The sequence below is a fragment of the Maniola jurtina genome, chromosome 5 (genome assembly GCF_905333055.1).
Source record: "Maniola jurtina chromosome 5, ilManJurt1.1, whole genome shotgun sequence".
Taxonomy (NCBI): domain Eukaryota; kingdom Metazoa; phylum Arthropoda; class Insecta; order Lepidoptera; family Nymphalidae; genus Maniola; species Maniola jurtina.
Window position 1 is genome coordinate 7,055,967 of NC_060033.1, and position 17,004 is coordinate 7,072,970.

At 36.4% G+C, this 17,004-nt stretch overlaps 1 protein-coding gene across 1 annotated transcript in view; it reads left to right on the forward strand.

The window, feature by feature from the left end:
- The first annotated feature begins 791 nt into the window (after positions 1 to 791).
- LOC123865280 (hemicentin-2-like) overlaps positions 792 to 17,004 on the forward strand; it is a 161,869-nt gene continuing 145,656 nt past the window's right edge. The window contains exon 1 of the mRNA XM_045906231.1: positions 792 to 941. The gene's annotated coding sequence lies outside the window, so the exon portion shown is untranslated. The remainder of the gene's footprint in view (positions 942 to 17,004) is intronic.

Here is a 17,004-nt window from a genome sequence, read left to right on the forward strand (position 1 = left end):
ACCCAGCAGGTGTGCTGCTGGGTAGAAAATACCCCCAAAGATTTTACAGTACCTACTGGGCAGGAAATATTGTACATCGACCTTTAGAAAGAAATAGCGGCTTAGTAGAGCGTTGTCTCTATCGTTAAAACCGACAAAATGTTACATAGGTATTGCTGAAATACTTTTGATTTTTTAATAGAATTTGCCGTCTTCTTTACCTCCTTTCTTTCACTTTAACACATGATTTGACAATGGTCTGTTTTTACACAAAGTTATAACATTTGACCCACAGAAATCCAAATATTTTATATCTATGATTTGACCTCTATAACTCGTTAAAAAGATACTATCAGTCTATAAAGTTTCAGTAGCATAATTTTCCACTTATAGTTTACGGTTATTATAAGACGTTAACAGTATTACCCCAGATAAGTTGCGTAAACATCTCTAGGAACTGAGGCAAGCAGGTGATGGATTAATTTAATCCTATATTGGGTATAAGTAAACATTTGACTCAATCGTTGATCTCGCTTAAAATCGAAATTGTTACACAACGACCATCTCCGGTTTTATTACCGTATTATCTTAACATGTACTCTATAAATTGTATCCGTAAAAAGAGACCCATATATAACTTTCGGCTTTAAAAAACCACACAAAAAGTGTTCAGACCGATAAACCGAGGATCGGAACATTGACACAGATCGGGACGTCCCGCAAATCCTAAATTTATGTTCGTTTTGTACCACGCATGCGTAGGGTTATCTCGCTAGGAGGGGGCTAGAGTGTTAACCGTGCCGGTGGTGGATGGTTGTAACGGCTCTTTGCGCACAGAGACCCGCGAAGTGTTAAAATGCTGTGAAGTGAATTCAAAATATTATGGAGTGATTGAGAGACAGTGAAGTGACGACTTTTTAAAATTTTGTGAGTGTGATGTGTAATTTTCGGAAGTAGTTTGGGTAAGTTTGCAACTTAGTTATCTTTATTTAATGTTGAGTTTAAGTTTAAGTTATGGATGTCCGTTACGTCCTGGAAAGACGTAACTTTAAAGTGTATATGTTATTTGCATATCCGTTTTTATTACATTTATTTTGGAATTTGCTAAAATATATATCTAACGAAAGGTTCATGTTTCAAAAAGGAATATAGGTATTGTGAAAATTCAAATTATGTAAGCCTAACGAACGTAAAAAAATAAAAATCGATAGGACAGTTATTTAATTTTAATGTCATTTTAATACTATATATTATTGGTATTTTTATATATTATCAAATGACCTTGGACATAACGTTTTATTCAAATTCATTAAGTATTAATTAGTTGAAAGAAGTTAATGTATTAATAATCTATTTTTAATTTAATTTGAATTTGAATAAAAATTTAATTGATATTTTAATCTTTGATTATAAAATGCTGATGTCTGAACACTATTAACTAATAATATGAACTATGAAGTCAATATCGTAGCTACAAAGTTATATTTTTATTCATTTAGATCGAACGTGGCTGATGATCCAATTACAGCCTACGCGAGTGCACTATTCTTAAAAAAATGCTTAGTCATTAAATTCTTCGAATACGACAATGCTCTTAGTAAAAAATACGAAGCAAATTCAGCAAAAAATATTAGGTACACAGCGAATTTTCCAGTCAAAAAAATCATGCAATGATCTATTCTTGTCTTTCTTTTCCAATTTTATTGGTACGATAATTCCAATCAATTATGTGTGTCTATCTATTTGTCTGTCTGCTACGTTTTTACGACCCATCCATTTAACCCTTGGTATTGTTACCTTGGTACTATATTTGTTAGACAGATTGTATTCCGGAAACGGATATAGGCTAAAATCAAAGAGGAATTCACACGGAATTGTTTTAAAACCTAAATATACCTGATTTTGTTTTGTTTATAAGGTACAATATTTTCAACAGCACTCTGTTGTATTTATCATTATCTTTACTCAAATTATAATGCAAAAAATTCACTGTTAAAAAAATGTCGTAATTTTGACTAGTGTCCAGTGTAAGTTTTTCATGAAACAACGTTCATAGTAAAGTGACAGATTTATCTCAATGCTCATATCTATTACATTACAGACTAAATTAAAGTCACCTTGGGAGTTCACAAATCCGTTACTATCTCAATATAGCCTCAACTTTATAAAATAAATATTTTTGTACGTAGCCGCCTGCGTAGCACGTTGTAGAACCGCTACGAAAATGTAGCAGAAATCAAATTAGAAAAACTTGAAAGACTTTTCGCAAATTACTGTGAACTGTAGTTTGTAATTTAACAATTGCAATGTACCTAGCAGTGAATATCACCAACTGTCGATGCCAATTCTGAGCTGCGGTTTTCGTTTTAAACAACAGCAGCTGCTCTCCTATTAGGGCGTTAATTCGAGTCGATTTTAACAACGATCATAGTAAAGAGCGTGATTTTTACAAGCATTTATTTGACTTGCCGTGCTAGTATGAGGTCAAATCTTACAACTGAATTCTATACGAGGTCCCTCCCACTGATTGTTCTGAATTTGGGAACACGATTGTGTAACTTTGATAACGGTGCAATAATAAAATTGCACCATGAAGGTGGCGATACCGGGAGGTGGCTATAAAAACTCGTCAACTTCGAAGGGGTACAACTGACATAGAACAAAAACTAATAGGATACTTATATTTTATTAATACATATATGCTATTTCAAAGTGAATTCCTCCTACATCAATGGCAATCCATTAGGATAACTACGTAAGTATTTCAAATTACAAATGCCTGCCAGTTCGGTTTCAAATTTCGAACATATCTGCCAGGTAATTCGGAACGTCGCTATTAATTTTCATACATTATAAAGTGAAACCCATGTCTGTGAGGAAAATAAAGTAACATAGGTATCTGAGGTGGAGATTGCATACAAATTAGCGCATTGGCCCGGTACTACAAAGCAGATATGGGTGTAGTTACTTATTTTAGAAGACCAATGAGATTATTAATACAAATACATGAAGAGAATTTTTTTCACGTCATCTATCAATTATCTGATCAGTCTGTTAAGCTCATATCTTCTCCGCTCTGTTGTGTATCTGTGTATCTGTCTGTGGCATTGTAGCTACTAAACTAATGAACCGAATTTAATTTACTTAGTTTTCTTTTGTTTGAAAGGTGGCTTGATCGAGAGTGTTCTTAGCTATAATCCAAGAAAATCGGTTCAGCCGTTTGAAAGTTATCAGTTCTTTTCTAGTTGCTGTAACCTTCACTAGTCGGGGGTGTTATAAATTTTTAATACATTATAAAGTGAAACCCATGTCTGTGAGGAAAATAAAGTAACATAGGTATCTGAGGTGGAGATTGCATACAAATTAGCGCATTGGCCCGGTACTACAAAGCAGATATGGGTGTAGTTACTTATTTTAGAAGACCAATGAGATTATTAATACAAATACATGAAGAGAATTTTTTTCACGTCATCTATCAATTATCTGATCAGTCTGTTAAGCTCATATCTTCTCCGCTCTGTTGTGTATCTGTGTATCTGTCTGTGGCATTGTAGCTACTAAACTAATGAACCGAATTTAATTTACTTAGTTTTCTTTTGTTTGAAAGGTGGCTTGATCGAGAGTGTTCTTAGCTATAATCCAAATTATATTATAAATCCTTCTTTGGATTCCGTAGAGCTCTCGTATTTGGCAGAGGCTAGAGAAGCTTTCAATTTGGCATGTCCCAGTAAAGAGCCGGTATCTTTGATTTCTCAAAGACAATGGGATGACGCACTTTGTGCGAATGTTTTGCAGGAGTTGATAAATTCATCAACTTCTGCAAAGGACCGCGCGCGTCTCCTCGCAGTGTCTACGAGAGAATCAAGCTACTGGCTTCAAGCTCTCCCTTCAAAACATATCGGCACTCTTTTAGACCACCTTACGCTTACCATCGCGGTTGGTCTTCGGCTTGGCGCTAGGATTCAGCAGCCACATCTTTGCCACTGTGGCGAGACAGTGGACGTATATGGTCACCATGGCCTTGCATGTGCCAAAAGTGCCGGTCGTTTCTCCCGTCATGCTTCCCTGAACGGAGTCATACGTAGGTCTCTTGTCACAGCTAAAGTGCCTGCAGTATTAGAACCAAATGGTTTGGCACGTAGCGATGGCAAGAGACCAGACGGTATGACTCTGGTTCCGTGGAAACAAGGAAGGTCGCTTGTATGGGATGCCACGTGTGTTGATACACTGGCGCTGTCTCACATACAGGTGACCTCCGTGGCGGCCGGAACGGCAGCCACTAAGGCAGAAAGGGCCAAGAGGCGCAAATATGAAAATATAGAAAATAATTTCATATTTGTGCCTTTTGGAGTGGAGACCATGGGTTCGTGGGGCGAGGATGCCAGATCCTTTTTTAAGGACCTGTCATCCCGTCTTGTGGAGTCCACGGGTGACCGGAAATCTGGCAGTTACCTTGGTCAGCATATTAGTCTGGCCATTCAACGAGGTAACGCAGCCAGCGTTCTGGGCACCCTGCCTCGTTACAGTGATTTGGATGATATTTTTGTTTTATAATTTTTTATATTTAAGTATTTTTAACATTTGTAAAAATCTGTATTATTACATTATACTGCTATCCTGTATATTAAAAATAATTTTTAATTAACACTTGTTATGTAATTTTACATCAATCGTCACAGTCCCTACCGTCAGAGACCTCTTTCCAGCAGTAGGTATGTAAACGAATTTATCTAAGTATATACACTTAATACACTCAATATTATTGGAATCCATTCATCACCCACTTTTTTCAAAGTGACCTGATTTATATCTCGATACAAACAAAAGCTGCTATTCAATCGATTTCAGTTATCAAACGCGTGAAATACCGGTCTCTTTCCATTTATCTGCAAAAATTGCCTATACGTTTATCCATTTTGTGACAATACAGATCTACTTTTAACCCTTTCAAATAATATTGGACATCATCAGTTTGCAATTTTCCCATATTTCACGAACCCGCGCGCTTTTCCCAAACGCCTACGTCATAAATGGTTGTCTGGGTCCAAATATCGACCATTATAATTTTATCTCCGCATTAAATCGTGGTATGTATATGTTCCCAAGTATGTATATGTTGATTTATTCAAGACAAGATGATGCCTGTAACTCCATTCACGTGAATCAAGGTTTTCTAAAAATCGTATGGCAATTCTTTGATTTTCCGGTATCAGGATGCAAGCGATCTCTGAGCCAAAGGCTTGAGCAGTTCAGCAGTTTATCCTAAAAAGTAACAGGCATACAAACAGATATCCACATACACTTTCATATTTGTGAAATTTAATGTTAATTTTGATCATGTTTTACATGCGTATAGTATTTAAAAAGCTTAATATATCAATTTATGAAAGTTTCAAAAGATAAAATAATATTGGCTGAATTTTGTGTAGTTATTGAGCAATCGCTTGTACAATTTAGATTGTACATCCACAAAGCCAAGCTAACGTTTAACTTTCGCGAGCTATGCCACTCTTCAAAGTTTTAAGTTCTTTTAAAAGTCATCTGTAAACTGTTTCTTCTAGTTTAATGCCCTAGAAAGGGACTTTATGAATTGTCGATTTCGTGCAATTGATTTATCCGAAACTTTCTTATTTTTAAATAAGCATGCTTAAATGAATTAAATTCCTTCTTTAGATTTAAACACTATCCATTTTAACAGATGTTTTTTTTATAAATTTTTTATTCAGATACAAGTTAGTCCTTGAATGCAATCTCACCTAGTGATAAGTGATGATGCAGTCTAAGATGGAAGCGAGCTAACCTACAAGAGTATGGCAGTTTCTACACGGCAGCGTTGTACCGGAACGCTAAATCGTTAGGCGGAACTGCTTTGCCGGTAGGATGGTAACTAGCCACGGCCGAAGCCTCGCGCCAGATTGATGATGATTATGTAAATTAGATAACATATACTTAACTGATGACCATTATGGCGTAGTGGTGGGCACTGTGGTCTTATGAGAGGTCCAAGTTTTAATTTTGATGAAAAGCTTAGTCAGTGCTAGATACCATACCCTAGCAACTAGCAACTACGATAAGAAGGCACAGAAACTTAGGGGAACAGGTTTAATAAGCTGCCATAACCCTACCTGATTGGCAGCATTTTTTTTTAATTCAGATACAAGTTAGCCCTTGACTGCAATCTCACCTGGTGGTAAGTGGTTATACAGTCTTAGATGGAAGCGGGATAATCTGGAAGGAATATGGCAGTTTTTTACTTATCCCATAGTTAGGCACCTCTTTGGCTTTTACACGGCATCGTACCGTAACGCTAAAAATTACTTTTCGGCACGACTTTGCCAATAGGGTGGTAACCAACTACGATAGAAGCCTCCCACCAGACCAGACCAGAGAAAACTCAGAAATTATAAAACCTTTGTCGGGAATCGGACCTCGGGCCTCCCACTAATAAGACCACATCGTTCACCACTGCGCCACAGGGGTAGTCATCTGTCTTATACTGCATCATTATTTACCATCAAGAGAGATTGCAGTCAAGAGCTAACTTAAAAAAACCGGCCAAGTGCGAGTCAGACTCGCGCACTGAGGGTTCCGTACTCGGGTATTTTTCTAACATTTTGCACGATAAATCAAAAACTATTTATACATAAAAATAAATGAAAATCTGTTTTAGGATGTACAGGTAAAGCCCTTTCATATGATACCCCACTTGGTATAGTTATCTTATTTTGAAAATTGAAACATATTTTAATTCTTTTTAAATGATGTAACCACAAATTCGTGGTTTTCAGATTTATTCCTGTACTTGTGCTATAAGACCTACCTACCTACCAAATTTCATGATTCTAGGTCAACGGGAAGTACCCTATAGGTTTCTTGACAGACAGACAGACCACAAAGTGATCCTATAAGGGTTCCGTTTTTCCTTTTGAGGTACTGAACCCTGAAAATACGTGACGTATGGCGTAATATACGATCAACATTCCTTGGCACCGCTAGTCGCCTGCAAAATTGTTTGCTGCTGCAACGTTCAACTTTTGCGACTTATACGTACTTACTGTTCAAAGTTTTAAATTCTGTTCAAAAGTCATCTTGTAAACTATTTTTTTTTTATTATTACTTTAGCAGTTGTTCTCGGAAGCGCTGTCACCTGCTTGTAAATTAATAAAACATAATTAATAAATTAACCATAAAAAGGAACAATTTATTTTTAAAACTACATAATACACGATCCTTAAAAGTTATTAAAACAATGAACCTAAAACTAAAATCCTTAAAAAATATAATATAATAACTAAAATAAGTTATTAAATGAAGTCCCTTTAGGCAAGGTTCCGAAGATACTGGCGCAGCGTTCCCCCTTTGAATGGCTAGACTAATTCTTTGTCCGAGGTAGCTGCCAGCTCTTCGGTCTCCTGTGATGTTGACTAACCTTTTTGTTATTTCCCTAAAATGCCTTATAGCGCTAGGACCCCACGGACCAAGGGTCTCAACACCGAAGGGGACAAAATCATATTCGGTGCCTAGACCCCTGTATTTACAATCTTTAGCTTTTTCATATGAATTTTTATATTAATAAATTATATAGCAACCTTAACCAAAACTTAAGGAGATAGGTAGGAAAGTGACCTCGAGTACGTACTCCACAATAATCTTCAATGAAAGAGGTACCGGCCCTTAGTAGCGAGGAATACGACTCGGGAATTTAGCAAATGAAAGAGGACTTCAATTTTAAATAACATTTTCAGCTAACATTTGACAAAAAAAATATTTGAGTGAAAAATAAATGTTTCCCTCTCGTGCAAATATTAACATTATGTAGCTCTACCCCAAATCCTTAAAAATTCATTTTAAAGCGCTCGACAACAAATTATAATTGCCAGTAATTTGCCAACAAGAATTATCCTCGCAAATCATCGTCGACCATTAAAAGCTAAACCCCGCGGGGTCAGACGCTTTATTTAGATTGTTCTCATAAACAATTTAATGACCCGATTAGGTATTATATCATTTAATTTCCATACGCACCGTATTATGAACTGTGTCATTATACTTGTACCTAAGTACTGTGATATCTATAGCATCCCTGCTATTGACTCGTGTTTTATAAACTGTTTAGTCAGGAGAAAGAAGAATATGGTTGTCACCATCATTTAGAACATCAGATAAGAATCATTTTGTAATAGTACCTGCACATTATATATTATCGTTTTAATACGTAAAGCGTCTCAAGTACCTACTTAAAAGCTAGAGCGATTCAACTATATAATCAGGGGGCACGGCAGTGCCCCCGCCAAGACGAGCCAAACGGCGGCCGGGGCGCTACGTACCTTTTTCTCGAAGTGTTTCGCCGTATTTTCGACCCGTCATAACTTCGGTCTGAATGACGCTAGAAATACCTAAAATACGCCGATTTCGTCCCTCACTGATGATCATCAAAACCTCTACTCAAAACCTCTAAGGTACTTCCCGAAGTCCTAGAAGACTGAAATTTGGTATGTAGACTAGAAATTGCATACAAACTACAGGAAAATTAAGACTTTGGAAATTCCCCCCCTCTACGCCTCTTATGAGAAAAGCAAATCTGTAAATTCTGTCGATAGAATGCTGATATTTTCAGGATAAGATGTCCTTGGCAGACTTATTAAACGCACTGAGTATCAATTGTCTAGCTTTTATAGTTTCAGATTTATTGACAGTCAAACTTCTAGTCTGTAATTCTAGGGCACTTCCCGAAGTCCTAGAAGACTGAAATTTGGTATATAGACTAGAAATTGCATACAAACTACAGGAAAATTAAGACTTTGGAAATTCCCCCCCTCTGCGCCTCTTATGAGAAAAGCAAATCTGTAAATTCTGTCGCTAGAATGCTGATATTTTCAGGATAAGATGTCCTTGGCAGACTTATTAAACGCACTGATTATCAATTATCTAGCTTTTATAGTTTCAGATTTATTGACAGTCAAACTTCTAGTCTGTAATTCTAGGGCACTTCCCGAAGTCCTAGAAGACTGAAATTTGGTATGTAGACTAGAAATTGCATACAAACTACAGGAAAATTAAGACTTTGGAAATTCCCCCCCTCTACGCCTCTTATGAGAAAAGCAAATCTGTAAATTCTGTTGCTAGAATGCTGATATTTTCAGGATAAGATGTCCTTGGCAGATTTATTAAACGCACTGAGTATCAATTGTCTAGCTTTTATAGATTCAGATTTATTGACATTCAAAACTTCTAGTCTGTAATTCTAGGGTACTTCCCAAAGTCCTAGAAGGCTGAAATTTGGTATGTAGACTAGAAATTGCATACAAACTACAGGAAAATTAAGAAATTGGAAATTTCACCCCTCTACGCCTCTGTATGGGGGAAGCAAATCTGTAAATTCTATCGCTAGAATGCTGATATTTTCAGGATAAGATGTCCTTGGCAGATTCATTAAACGCACTGAGTATCAATTGTCTAGCTTTTATTGTTTCAGATTTATCGACATTTAAAACCTCTAGTCACAAATTCTAGGGTACTTTCTGAAGTCCTAGAAGACTGAAATTTGGCATCAAGTAGGAATTTCAAGAATTATGAACAACAGATAAATTAAGAAATCGGGTTGCCCTTCATCCTCTCGTATATGAGATGCATATCTGTAAAATCTGTTGCTCGAATTCTAAAGTTTTCAGGATAAGATGTCCGTGGCAGATTTATCAAACGTACCAAGTATCTGTGTTTCTTGAAGTCCTAAAAGACTGAAATTTGGTATATCTGCTTCAAAATTGAGTTGCAAGATTCTACCCGAACAAACATATTTACATACGAGTACATTGCAAGTTGAATAAAAGCTTTTAAAAAAAGAGGTAACGATAGAGAGTGGGCCATGAAAATGATGTACCTACAAAAAATAGATCCAAAAAAATCTAGGGCACCTGCCAAAAAGAAATGAAATCCCACCAAAAACATTTCATGTAAAAAGGTAGCCAAGACTCACAAGTTCATAATGTTTTCACTGTTAAAAAGTTATGAAATCTCTAGTAGAGCCAAGCCCCTAGCTGAGCTTAGATTTGTGCTGGCCATGGGACCTATCCGAAGTCCAAAGTAATATAGCTCTTAAATGTTCTTGACTGTATCACATTTATAACAATAAATAACAAATCACTCTACTTACAAGCTCTGATTCTACAAACCCTACATCTTGGTAAAAAAAGGACGGCTTGGCCGTTTAATGTTCGTAAAACTATTACATGACATAACATATTTTAAGGCCTTAAGGAATAGTTTGTTCGACAATTACTAATTTGTATTGTACTTCGTGATGGTCGCAGAAGCAATTCCGGGCTTAGATGTCATTTCAGATAAAAATCCACGAACTGTAAACGGCCAAGCCGTACTTTTTTTACCAAGATATAGGGTTTGCAGAATCAGAGCTTGTAAGTAGAGTGATTTGTTATTTATTGTTATAAATGTGATACAGTCAAGAACATTTAAGAGCTATATTACTTTGGACTTCGGATAGGTCCCATGGCCAGCACAAATCTAAGCTCAGCTAGGGGCTTGGCTCTACTAGAGATCTCATAACTTTTTAACAGTGAAAACATTATGAACTTGTGAGTCTTGGCTACCTTTTTACATGAAATGTTTTTGGTGGGATTAATATTACAAATAAACTTCTATTTACAAGTGGGTAAGTATATCTTTTCTATATATTGCTATAAATATATGTTTTCAGAGTGAACCTAATAATATAGCGATATAGAAAAAAAGTACATCAATCAATAAGATCATATTAGTCTGGCCATTCAACGCGGTAATGCAGCTAGCGTTCTTGGTACTATGCCTTGTTACAGTGGTTTGGATTACATTTTTGTTTTGTGATTTTTATATTTAAGTATTTATAGTATCTATTAATTATGTACATATTGCCTTGTATATAGGAAACTTTAAATACCAAATATAACTTCAGAAATAAAATTAACAGCTGTTATTGTTCTAAGTAAAACATTCATTAATTACCCAGAATTAAGTTATATTTTTGGGCAAACAAAATCCTCACGAGCTCTCGTCGAAGCGTATTACTTATCCCTCGTGAATCCGCCGGGCTTGTTAGTATTGTCCGCTCGTAAACAATATCCTTAATCACTTGATTTTATTGCAAATAAACTTGTGGAAATACATGGATTATTAGTTAAAGTACCTATGCTACAAATAAACTTATCGACTGACTTAGATTATAAAATGAAATAAAAATATGTTTTTTTTTAAATAAATCAAGTCGTTTTATTCTGATTTAGATTATGGAATGAAAATATGTTTTTTTAATAAATCAAGTCGTTTTATATTTTTATGTCGGGGACCCTGAAGTTAGTGTAATAAACCAGTGTCTCATTTATTTTATGATTTATTTTATGTCTAGGTAGATGAAGTGAAAGAGTCTAAAAGTCTAAATTAAGGAAAATTAATTGTATAGAATTATATTGACAATTGTTTGTTTGCAAAATTAAATTTTGTGATACTTACAAGGAAACAGGAGTTTATATTTCAAAAGCGGATTCACACTGTATTGTGACGTTTCTCAACCTCGAGGGCTCTTTAGTTGGGGTCAGTGTTTTGTTTGGATTGCCCACTTGTGTCTCATGAATTTATTATACTCTTAGCAGGAAAATATAGTCATGATTTCGTAAAGTAGACAAATTATAGTAGATTTATTGTTATTTTTTTAAAGAATATTAGCCAAGTTCATTATGCAGACTAATATTCCCCTTTCCCCTCCAATTACTATAGCTTGTTACAGTATTAATTTTCAACTGGAGAATCAAATGCAATTTTGATTCTGGTAGAATTTTTTTGTACTGATATGGTGAGTCCTTGAGTGGAGACCGCGTATAAGCAAGCGTAGTGTGGGACGCCCTCCAGCACGATGGACTGACGATATAAAGCGGCTGGCGGGAAGTGGCCGGGTGAGGAAGGCTGAGGACCGGGTGTGGTGGCGCTCTTTGGGCTAGGCCTATGTCCAACAGTGGACATCCACAGGCTGGTGATGATGATGGTATGCTGAGATTTGAGCAAAAACACATTTTAGTTTTTATTCAGTAAGTAATAATAAAACAGATTTTCACAAATGTTAAAAATACTTAAATATAAAAATTATAAAACAAAAATATCATCCAAATCACTGTAACGAGGCAGGGTGCCCAGAACGCTGGCTGCGTTACCTCGTTGAATGGCCAGACTAATATGCTGACCAAGGTAACTGCCAGATTTCCGGTCACCCGTGGACTCCACAAGACGGGATGACAGGTCCTTAAAAAAGGATCTGGCATCCTCGCCCCACGAACCCATGGTCTCCACTCCAAAAGGCACAAATATGAAATTATTTTCTATATTTTCATATTTGCGCCTCTTGGCCCTTTCTGCCTTAGTGGCTGCCGTTCCGGCCGCCACGGAGGTCACCTGTATGTGAGACAGAGCCAATGTATCAACACACGTGGCATCCCATACAAGCGACCTTCCTTGTTTCCACGGAACCAGAGTCATACCGTCTGGTCTCTTGCCATCGCTACGTGCCAAACCATTTTAGTTTTGAGATTTTAATAATCAAGATCGAACTATAAATGTTATACTTAGGTAGGTATACTACTTATAATACTTGTCAACATTTTTGACAGGGTAACCAAGAATACTGTAGACCTAGATTATGTCCAGGGTTTCATGATGAAATCGGGGGGTGAACATAGGAACTCCTCAAATACCCATCATGTCCAAATGGACTCGTTGGATTTACCTTGACATATTCTTTTAAGGTATTTGGCTTGGCTTTTTAGTTGAGGATATTATTTGCAATACCAGAAAGTCGGCAGTTAACAGCTATTTCGCTTTTCCTGTACTTAACTGGATATTTCCTATTTCCAGCCATCACCATCATAGGACATAGGACTTCCACATAGGATCCAGCGGCTCCCTGCAATTCTCCTGATGTCGTCCATCCACTTAGTGGAGAGGTCGCTTTCTGGTGCGAGGTCGCAATACCAGCATCTTGGGACCCCAACATGTATTGGGTTTTCGAACTATGCACCCTGTCCATTGCCACTTCAGCTTCGCCAGCCCCTGAGCTATATCGGTTCCTTTGTATATCCAGTTCGTGAAAAAAAAATACGAATGAATTGAAATATTACGAATTTTTATTGAATTAAATATATCAAAATACATTTGCTGCTGCAGAATATACCATGAAAATTCAAACAGAGTAAACTTACATAAAGCTCTCCAGAGGCATGCTTTAACATTCGTTGACAATGTCCCGATAAAGATAATTCCCGCGAGCCCATTAGGCTCAACGCATACTGGCGCAGAGCTGTAGCGCTGCAACGCGTCTTTACTCCTTAATTAATTTTTAAGTGAATGTATCCTTGCGGTCAAACGCGAACCGGGCGCGATACTCAGAGAGATGCAAGGTTTGGTTTTGTTATTTTTGATATTATGTATTTTAAAGTCATTTATGTAGAAATTTCCTTAAAGTGGAGGTAAAGCACTATGATAAAAATTATAAATAGCTAATGTAATAGTTATAGATATTTATATTTATAATTAATCTCACACACAATATCATCAATACTCAACATAAATAGCGTTTTTACACTTTACTCAAATGTTCTACAAGAATTAATCTTCTTATTGTCTCGAATTACTTAAGTCTACTATGGAAAGTAATTACCTATTTAATGTAGACCAAATTATACGCAAGAATGAATGTGCAGCTATTTACGGTTCTCGTAGTTTGCACAAATATGCCATGAGCCTTAGCCACAAAAACGTGTAATCCCTGTGGAGCTCCAACGGTTTGTTCAGTTTGCCTACTCGTATCATCCTCGTAAACAATAATATTACTTCACTCTACCCACGCGAAAATCACGATTGTTCGAAAAATATTCAAAAATCATTGTGGAATCAATGTTTTAATCTTTTTAATTGATGGGAGCTGAGTGTATGAGATCATTGAATTTTATTTATTTATTTGGAAAACTTTATTATCACATGATTAACCTACCGCCGGCTCACTACTGAACACGGGTCTCCGCTCAGAATGAGAAGGGGGAAGGGGTTTGACCATAGTCTACCATGCTGGCTAAGTGCGGATTGGAGGACTTCACACACCTTTGATAATAAATAACATTATGGAAACTCTCAGGTGTGCAGGTTTCCTCACGACGTTTTCCTTCACCATTAAAGCAAGTGATATTTGATTATTTACTTAAAACGCACATGTCTTAAAAAAGTTAGAGGTGCGTGCCTGGGATTGAATCCCCGACCTCCGATTAGGAGGTGGATGTTATAATCATTAGGCTATCACAGCTTAGTTACATTATGACGTACCTTTAGGTACCAGCTCGAGCTTGATGTAGGTACGTAGGTACTTATTCATCTGTGGGATCGATAGTAATTATTTTCCGAATTACTATAAATCAGAGGCAATTTATTATTACATTAATGTTAATTAACAAGCGTTAATCCTGGGAGTGATTGGGTCAACTAATTGAGAATCCTCTACTGTCTACACGATGTCAGCGTTACAGTGTTGGGCTTAAAAGCATTCAATATGACGAATTCATTTTCGTACCGACGCACGCGACTGACATCAGCGCATAAGTGATTTGAGCCTTAGATGAATCTTAGAGCACGGAGTACATAATAGAGTGAGCCCCAATGGACCTACATAACATTATTCCTGTGCAATTCGTTAGAAAAACCAACTTCGAATTTCCGATATCCGTGCATTTCTCGAAATCTTTTCCCAGATCTGTCTAAATGTAAATAGCTTCCTATATTATAAATTGCACTGATATGAGGGCGGAAAATGGGTACACTCGATTTGGGTTGATTCGACGTAGTTATAACTAGAAGCATGCATCATGATCTTATCATTATTGCAAACTAATATTTTTGTAACTGTTGATGACTACATCAACAATTTTGCACATTGTCCTATTTTAGGAATAAGTTTTGGTACTGAGTACTGGTGAGTTTTTGGATTTAATTAACTTTATTTCAAAGTACATATTATTTTATTATTTATTATCAAATAATTTAAAAAAGACTCTTAAAAATGCCTGCCTTTTTGTCCAAGGTCTATATTTGAATTACAGATTGTTCCTTTGGGGTATTTTGTACACAATGTGATAATTCTCTCTTATCCAGAAAAAGATGAAAAGATAAAAGCCTACTGCGGTTGAGTAATTTCCTATTTAAGTTACGAGTATAAGGCGATTATCTTATGACTTTCCTACCTAATGAGTATCATTATGGTCTTGGAATAAACCACAATAAACAGTACAAAGTACTTAACTATACTATAATAGTATTTTTCCTTCTATCATATTTTTATTCAAACTAGACGATGCTCGCGACTTTGTCCGCGTTCATTTAGATTTGTTTAAAATTCTGTGGGAACTTTTTGATTTTCCGGGATAAAAAGTAGTCTATGTCCTTCTTTGGAATGTAAGCTGGACCATTCATCGGAGTTTTTCTGTCAAGAAATTTTCAGGAGCATCCCGAAGTTGGGAAGATAGATATTTCATCCTCGTAAATTAGCGAGCACGTAAAACCTTGCGCTTTGCATCTGATCTCTCTCCAGTCGTGTCGGATTGCCGTCCCATCGGTGTACAAGGATGAGAGAATAGAGAGGGTACCTGCCTGTGTTTATGCACACCTGTGTTTGTGTACTTTATTATTTCTGCGTAGTTGGCTTCGCTTCGTGCAGATTGGCCGCCTGTGGCCAAAATGCGACCGATTATGAATATGCAAATAAACGTTCCACTGACAAAGGCATTTTTGGAGTTTAATATTATAGCACTTTAATAAAGGAAGCCCTGCGGGCATTTCATAGAAATGTCTAAAGGAATTTGGCGCATTTCTGTAAAGCCTCTGGCGATTGAAGAGTTGGTTTTCTTTAAGACTTATTTTACGAATGGCAATGCCTCTCTTTTAGACCTTTAAATGACTAATATTATACCCAGTAGACCTTTGATGTTATTATACCCTACAGCTATAAGAAAGATATTTTTTAAATTTATATATTACTTTATATAGATACCTACTTAGAGATAGTTGAACTAATAGGATAAATTCTGTCCAATAAGTTCAACTTCTCAAAAAATATTATTGAAGTAGAACTAATTGGAATATTGTTGCCCAATTAGTTCAACTTGTTGAATTATTAGTTAGGTCTGGTTCTGGAAAATTCCTACCTCCCTGTGGAAACACACACAACTAAAGTGGATTAACTCTCATTGTTTGTGCCTATTACTGTCATATTGTCTGAGAAGATAATAATGTATCTCCTAAATCACTATCACTACCTAACTACGCATATATTATATATTATGAAAGTGAGTTAGTTTGTTGGTTTGTCCTTCAATCACGTCGCAACGGAGCAATGGATCGACACGATATTTGGCATGGATATACCTAGGCATGGATATACAGCTAAAGTTTATCTCGGAAATGCAAAGAGTTCCCACCGAATGCCCACACAAAAAAACGCGGATCGCGTTATTATTTTATGCTCAAGGATCAACAAGCTTAATTTGCTATATAAAACAGACAAATCATTTAAGATATATGCACATGTGTTGCTCTGCCCACCCTTCCGCTATTAAACATGCAGGAAAAGGAATCAACCACCACGTAATACCACACAAATCCTAAAACATACTTAAGTCCTAACACTCTAAACATACATAAAACTTCATCCCCCCACCACAACATCGATTTTTTATTTTTTCGTACCAAAGATTTGTAATACGTGGTCAAAAGAAACAAAAAAATTACGCGTTGAATTGAGAACCCCTGCCTTTTTTGAAGTCGGTTAAACAGATAAGTGGACAGGCCTTATATCTACTAGAGATCTCTTCCTTTTACCTCTTCAAGGGATGCTGTGACTCTACTATGCCTTTCTTGAAGTCGGTTAAACAGATAAGTGGACAGGCCTTATCTCTACTAGAGATCTCTACCTTTTACTTCTTCAAGGGATGCTATGACTATACT